Below are 6,000 nucleotides of genomic sequence, written 5' to 3' on the forward strand. Positions count from 1 at the left end.
ATGCTTTATGCAGGACAGGGAGCACGCAGACTTACTCCTGTAGTAATTCCTGTACACACCCACATATTCATCCATACAAAACAAGAATGTAAGCCTCTAGAAGAGGAAGGCATATGCACAGTTGGAGAGCAGAGGAATCAGGACTTGAGCCCAGGCCTGCTACACCAGGCCCCGTGTTCAAACTTCCCTTCTCAGGCAGGAAAGAACAAACAGAATGCTGGGGTCCCTGTGGCTGGTAGCTGGTGCTGTAGGTCACTGCCTCTGGAAATCTGTCGGGGCAAGAGAACCCTGGCCCCTCTCTGGTCAGTTAGAAGCTACAGGACATTGAAGGTTTCAAGCTGCCATACTTCATGGTGAAGGGGAACAACAGGTTCTGAGTCCCAGGGTTGGCATGAGGGTCAAGTGAGATCATAGATGGGAAGAGGCCAGACAACTGCAGAGGCTTCTGAGCCAGGGATCCCATCCCAACTAGGCCCAGGACAAGAGAGAAGAGGAGCACAGGGCCCCAGGCAGCCCCAGCTCCTCCCCGTCCAGCAGCCTCAGGACCAAGCCGTAGTTACATGCCCCAGCCAGCCTTGCCATCCTGCCTCAGTTCCTCCAGGACAGAGACACTGGGTAGAGAAAGATGACAAAGGAGCAGGACACTTTAGAAGAGACTGGATCGTGGAGTCAGGGTGTGGCTGAAAACAGTTGTGTGACTTATCCTGCCCAAGGCTTAATTTCCTCATACCCCTGGCTAGTAGATAACATTTAACGAGTTTAATGAATTGCTATAATGAATGCTGTAAATGTTTTATATATATGTATATATATGTATGTATATATATATCTATGTCTATATATGTATATGATATTTATGTGTGTATATATATATATGCTTTAAAAAGATAAGCCATATATATATATATATGTATATATATATATATATATATAAAGTATGTGTATGTATGTGTGTGTGTGTGATATGTGCATACATGTATCACTCATGTGGAGATCAAAGGTCACCTTGGGGAAATCTATTCTTTCTTACCACCATGTAGGTTCTAGGCATTGAACACAGGTCAGCCATCGGTCTTAGCAGCAAGCACCTTTGCCTGCTGAGTCATCTTATGGCTGGACCAAAGTTGTCTTCTTCAAGCTCCATGTTTTCAGGAGTCGGAAGCTGATTCCAAAGAGAAAGAGTGACACCTCCAAGGTCTCATAGCCCTGAGCCATGGTTTACCACATACCTCCACTGTGGATTCTTCCCTCCACCCAGGATACCCCCCTCCCCACCCTCCACCCCTGCTCCAACCACACAGCCTCTATTGCCTGGTCAGCCATGGGGCTTCCAGGAACCTGTTTCCTCCTAAGTCAGGGAGCTCTCCACCTGCAGGTAGGCCCTGGCCCACCTGCTTCAGCATGAGTCTTTTGCAAGTGGGTTATTACCAGGATGCATCCTTTGCAGACCTAGGCATGGAAGTCATTTCCTTGAGGGGCCCCCTGAAACTTCACTGAACAGGGTGACATCAACTCCCAGGATGGGGTAGAGAGGAAAGGAAGAGAAGGAAGGGTTAAAGGCTCAGCGGCTGGAGTGGGCAGCCTGTAGACAGCCCAGCTCAGTGATGGGAGGCCTGAACCATTCCATTCCTCTGCAGATCAGTTACACCCAGCTGTCTCCCTCCCCGCTGCCAGTGCCCCTTGGATTAGGCGGGAAAGGCTCCCCGGCCTGAGGCCTGCACACGGCCCATGGGGAACAGCGCCTGCAGCCCACGCCTTCACGACAGCTGCCTAGTGTCAGGCAAGCACATAGATCAGCGGGATCCTGGCAGAGGTGCCCCAGGCCCCGTCCCCCTCAACATGTGCAGGGGGGTTGCCTGAGGAGAGGGGGTCTGTAAGGGATTTGAGAGGTACAGGGAAGGGATTGCTCCCAAAAATATCTCATCTGCCCATATGTCATTGTGCTTCAAATTCCATCATTAGATGTCTTGATACTTTGGCTCACCCAAAGACGCCAACTAAAAATAATGTTCATGGAGTCACTCGAATTCTAAGGCATTGTTGATAAAATACATGAGAATTTTACTCCATTTTACAGAGTCTCTCTCTCTCTCTCTCTCTCTCTCTCTCTTTCTCTCTCTCTCTCTCTGTCTCTGTCTCTCTCCACACATACACACACACACACAATCATGGGGAAAGTGGCTATCATTACAAAGTTGAAAGCCTAAAGTTACAAATGTAGTTTTCAAACTACAAAGCCAGGGAAAAAGGACCTTCCAAAAATGTGAAACTTGAAAATATCTGTACCTGCTTTAGAAAATGGGGAGCAACTCCATCAAAAGCTCAAAAATGAAAAATGAAATGAAATTTTTTAAGAATTTTCCAGAAAATTCCAGGGTAAGGCAAGAACGATGTGTTGCAGAGGGCCAGTTGGGCAGATGGCTAGTGTTGACCCTCGTTATAGGCTAGCTGCTGACTGCTGTGAACTTCAGCTGGCTCAACTGGAAAAGTGGAATACTAGTTAAGATAGTCAGAGTTTACAAAGGGATTAGAAGAGACCATTTGTGGCAAGCACCCCTGTGATCTACTATCAAAAGACAGAGCCAGGAAATGTCACCTCTCAGACCAGTTATGGTAGGTCTCCCCTCTCACCCACCAACACTGTTGGGAAGAGTGCTCTCAGTACACGCAGCAATTCTAATTAAGCAATGCTGGTTGTTATACATACTATCATTGTTTATTTGAAAATAATGGACAATCCCAAAATGGTGTCTTAGTTAAAAGAGAAAGGTAGACAGATGGCCTTCAGTGAAACACCATCTATCAAGAAAAAGGAAGATATTCTAATTAACAATTCCTGGGATGGTTCATGAAGATATTATCCACATAATTGAAAGCTGATATGTAATAGTATAAACACATACACACACACAAGAACTTTTATAAATTAAAACCACCCATGATCTCTTGTTTTCATCACAAAGACCCCTGGTACCCAGACTTATAAACAACTACAAATTTGGGCAAAATACAGGAAATATATTTTCAGACTTTAGACAAAAGACAATTCAAAGCTGAGGCTCCCAAAAGAAGAGAAACAATAAATCAAACAATTCTTACTAGACAGCTCCAATTTCTTCTCATTCCACTTTCTGGAATGAGGAACAGTGAGGGCCATCCAAGCAGAGCCTAGTGGTCTCACTGAGGTGAAGAGATGTGACCCAGTTCAAGTAGACTTTAGTAACTGGACCCCCTAGGGCAGAGGGCCAGAGATAGGGGAGCCAGACAGAAAGACAGAAATTACAGAATTTGCATAAACCAAGGCAGATGCTGAACACTATCCTGTACTCCTGCAGTGTAGACAAGCCACATAGTTAGGTAAAGCAATAGTCAGTGGTGTAAACTGAGCAGTTACTGAAGTTTGCTTGGGACTATGAGGCATTAATTTCATACCTAACCTGGAGCAGACACACATCATTGACACTCTAGCACTTAACTGAGCCTCAGAAAGGATTATACCTTAGAAGTAAGAGGAAATTATCCCTATATTAGCCCAACTCAACACGGAAATTAACTTTCTTAGCTAGGGTGTTATGGATATGAAGAGACACCATGATTACAGAAACTCTTATAAAGGAAAACATTTAATTAGGGCTGTCTTCCAGTTTCAGAGGTTTAGTTCATTATCATCATGGTAAGAAGCATGGTGGCACGCAGGCAGACATGGTGCTGGAGAAGGAGCTGAGAGCTCTCCATCTTGATCCACAGACAGCAGGAGACCATGAGTCACCTTGGGTGTACCTTGAGCACAGGAGACCTCAAGGCCCACCCCACAGTGACATACTTCCTCCAGCAAGGCCATACCTACTTGTGTTTTCAAATACGCTTGGCCCAAGGAGTAGCACTATATAGACATGGGGCAGACCAAGGCAGTACAACACTTTTAAAAACCAACAACTTCTTGTGTGGTGGATCCCAGTGAAAGTGAATTAGGTAAAAATTATAGGCAAATAATTTTTCAAAATCATAAGAATGTTGACTTAAATCAAATATGTTACAAACTCCTGAGTGAATTAGATTACAAACATGCAACTGTGGTGGTTTAAGTGAGCCCCATAGGCTCATAAGTTTAAAGACTTTGTCACCAGTGAGCGACACTATTTGAAAGGATTAGGAGGTGTAGCTTTGTTGGAAGTGTGTCACTGGGGGTTGGCCCAGGCCCAGTGTCTTTCTCTTCCTACTGCCCTGAGGATCCAGATGTAGAGAACTCTCAGATACCATGTCTGCCTGCACACTGCCATGCTTCCTGCCATGATGATAATGGACTGAACCTCTGACACTGTAAACCAGCCCCAATGAAATGTTTTCCTTTATAATAGCTGCCTTGGTCACGGTCTATTTTCAGAGAAACAGAACACTGAGACAACAACCAAATGATACAAACAAGTCAATACAAGGTATGGGAGGGGAATTCAGTTAGAAACAGAACCACTGAAGAGAGTCAAGCTGAAATGTTAGAAACGAAAAGCTTGAGTCAAGTGAACAATTTGGCAGACTGCTGGAGAGGCAGCTCAGTGGCCGTGTGGAGACAGGAGATGACTGTGCTTTCTGAACAGCTAACCCTGCCCACTCAGTGAGCTCCAGATTCAGTAAGAAGCGCTGAAAAATCCAAGGCAGTGCGAAACAAGCCTCTGTCCCCAACATCAGTGTCTGTCCGTGAGTGTGCCCCATGTGCACATCACACACACACACACACACACACACACACACACACACACACACACACACACAAAACCAACATTTAAAAAGCCTTGGGAAAAGTCTCACCGAGAAAATGGATTAAGAGATAGACATAATATCAGGTACTGAAGACCAGGCAGATGGGTTAGAACATTCACACAGCAACAAAGATAAAGTAATAAGTACATGTAGGCAGGATATACAAGATTTATATATATATTGAATATAATATATTCAATAAAGTTGGAGCAGAAAATTCTTCAAATTTTGAAGAAGAGACAGCCATCAGATTCAGGAGGTATCTGGAACACCAGATTGTAAAATCAGAAGAAAACTTCCCCACATTACATTGCAGTTAAAACTATGCAGAAGGACATAGGCTGGAGGGTTCAGGATGGAAGCGCCAAGTCAGCGTGGTTCTCTCAGTGCCGGGCAGTGGGGGCTTCTAGAAGCTTCTACTCACATCTGAACATTGTCATCTTCCGAACCATGAGACAAGATAATGACTGGTGTATTCAGACTGTGTTCATTTACCATTACTGTTTTGCAGTTCTTACTGTACAAGTCTGCAATGCAGTTTGCTAGTTATCCCGAGTTTGTCCCATCCTGGTGTTCCTATGGATGGCATCACTTTTCACATTCTAAGTTGCGGCTGCAGAAGAAGCTCAGTGATGGAGTACTTGTCCAGCATCCACGAGGTTCTGGGTTCAAGCCAGTGATTCAAAGTAAAAGTATTATATGTTACCACGTGATTCCTTATTTATAGAATAGATAGCTCACATTTTTGAGCCAGGGTCTCACTATGTAGCCCTAGATAGCATGGAACTTGCCATGTAGACAAGGCTAGCTTCAAACTCACAGAGATCTGCAATCTGCCTGCCTCTGCCTCCCAAGTGCTGGCATTAAAGACATGTACCACCATGTCTGACCATACCAGATTTTCATATATTGGTCTATTATCAGGCCATGTTGTGGGATTTACTTTCTAGTCCTAAAAAATCATTTGCGTATTTGTATATCATGCAACTGATGCTTAAAACAGAAAAAATTATATTGAGTGAAGTGAAGGATGCAAAGTGCTACAGTGCTGTCTGTGATCTTTCAGATCTGCTTGTGTCCCTCTCCCCCTTCATTAGGCTATCTGAAAGCTCCTGTGCAGTGTCAATCAGGAGTACTCACAGAGAACAGATTTGTTCTCAAACTTAAAGAGCAGGAATTTGGTCTTTGAGTGTGCTGCCTTTGATTTTTAATTTGCTAAATTATATTTAAAAAATAAAGGTG

This window comes from Mastomys coucha, unplaced genomic scaffold, assembly GCF_008632895.1.
Source record: "Mastomys coucha isolate ucsf_1 unplaced genomic scaffold, UCSF_Mcou_1 pScaffold21, whole genome shotgun sequence".
Classification (NCBI taxonomy): domain Eukaryota; kingdom Metazoa; phylum Chordata; class Mammalia; order Rodentia; family Muridae; genus Mastomys; species Mastomys coucha.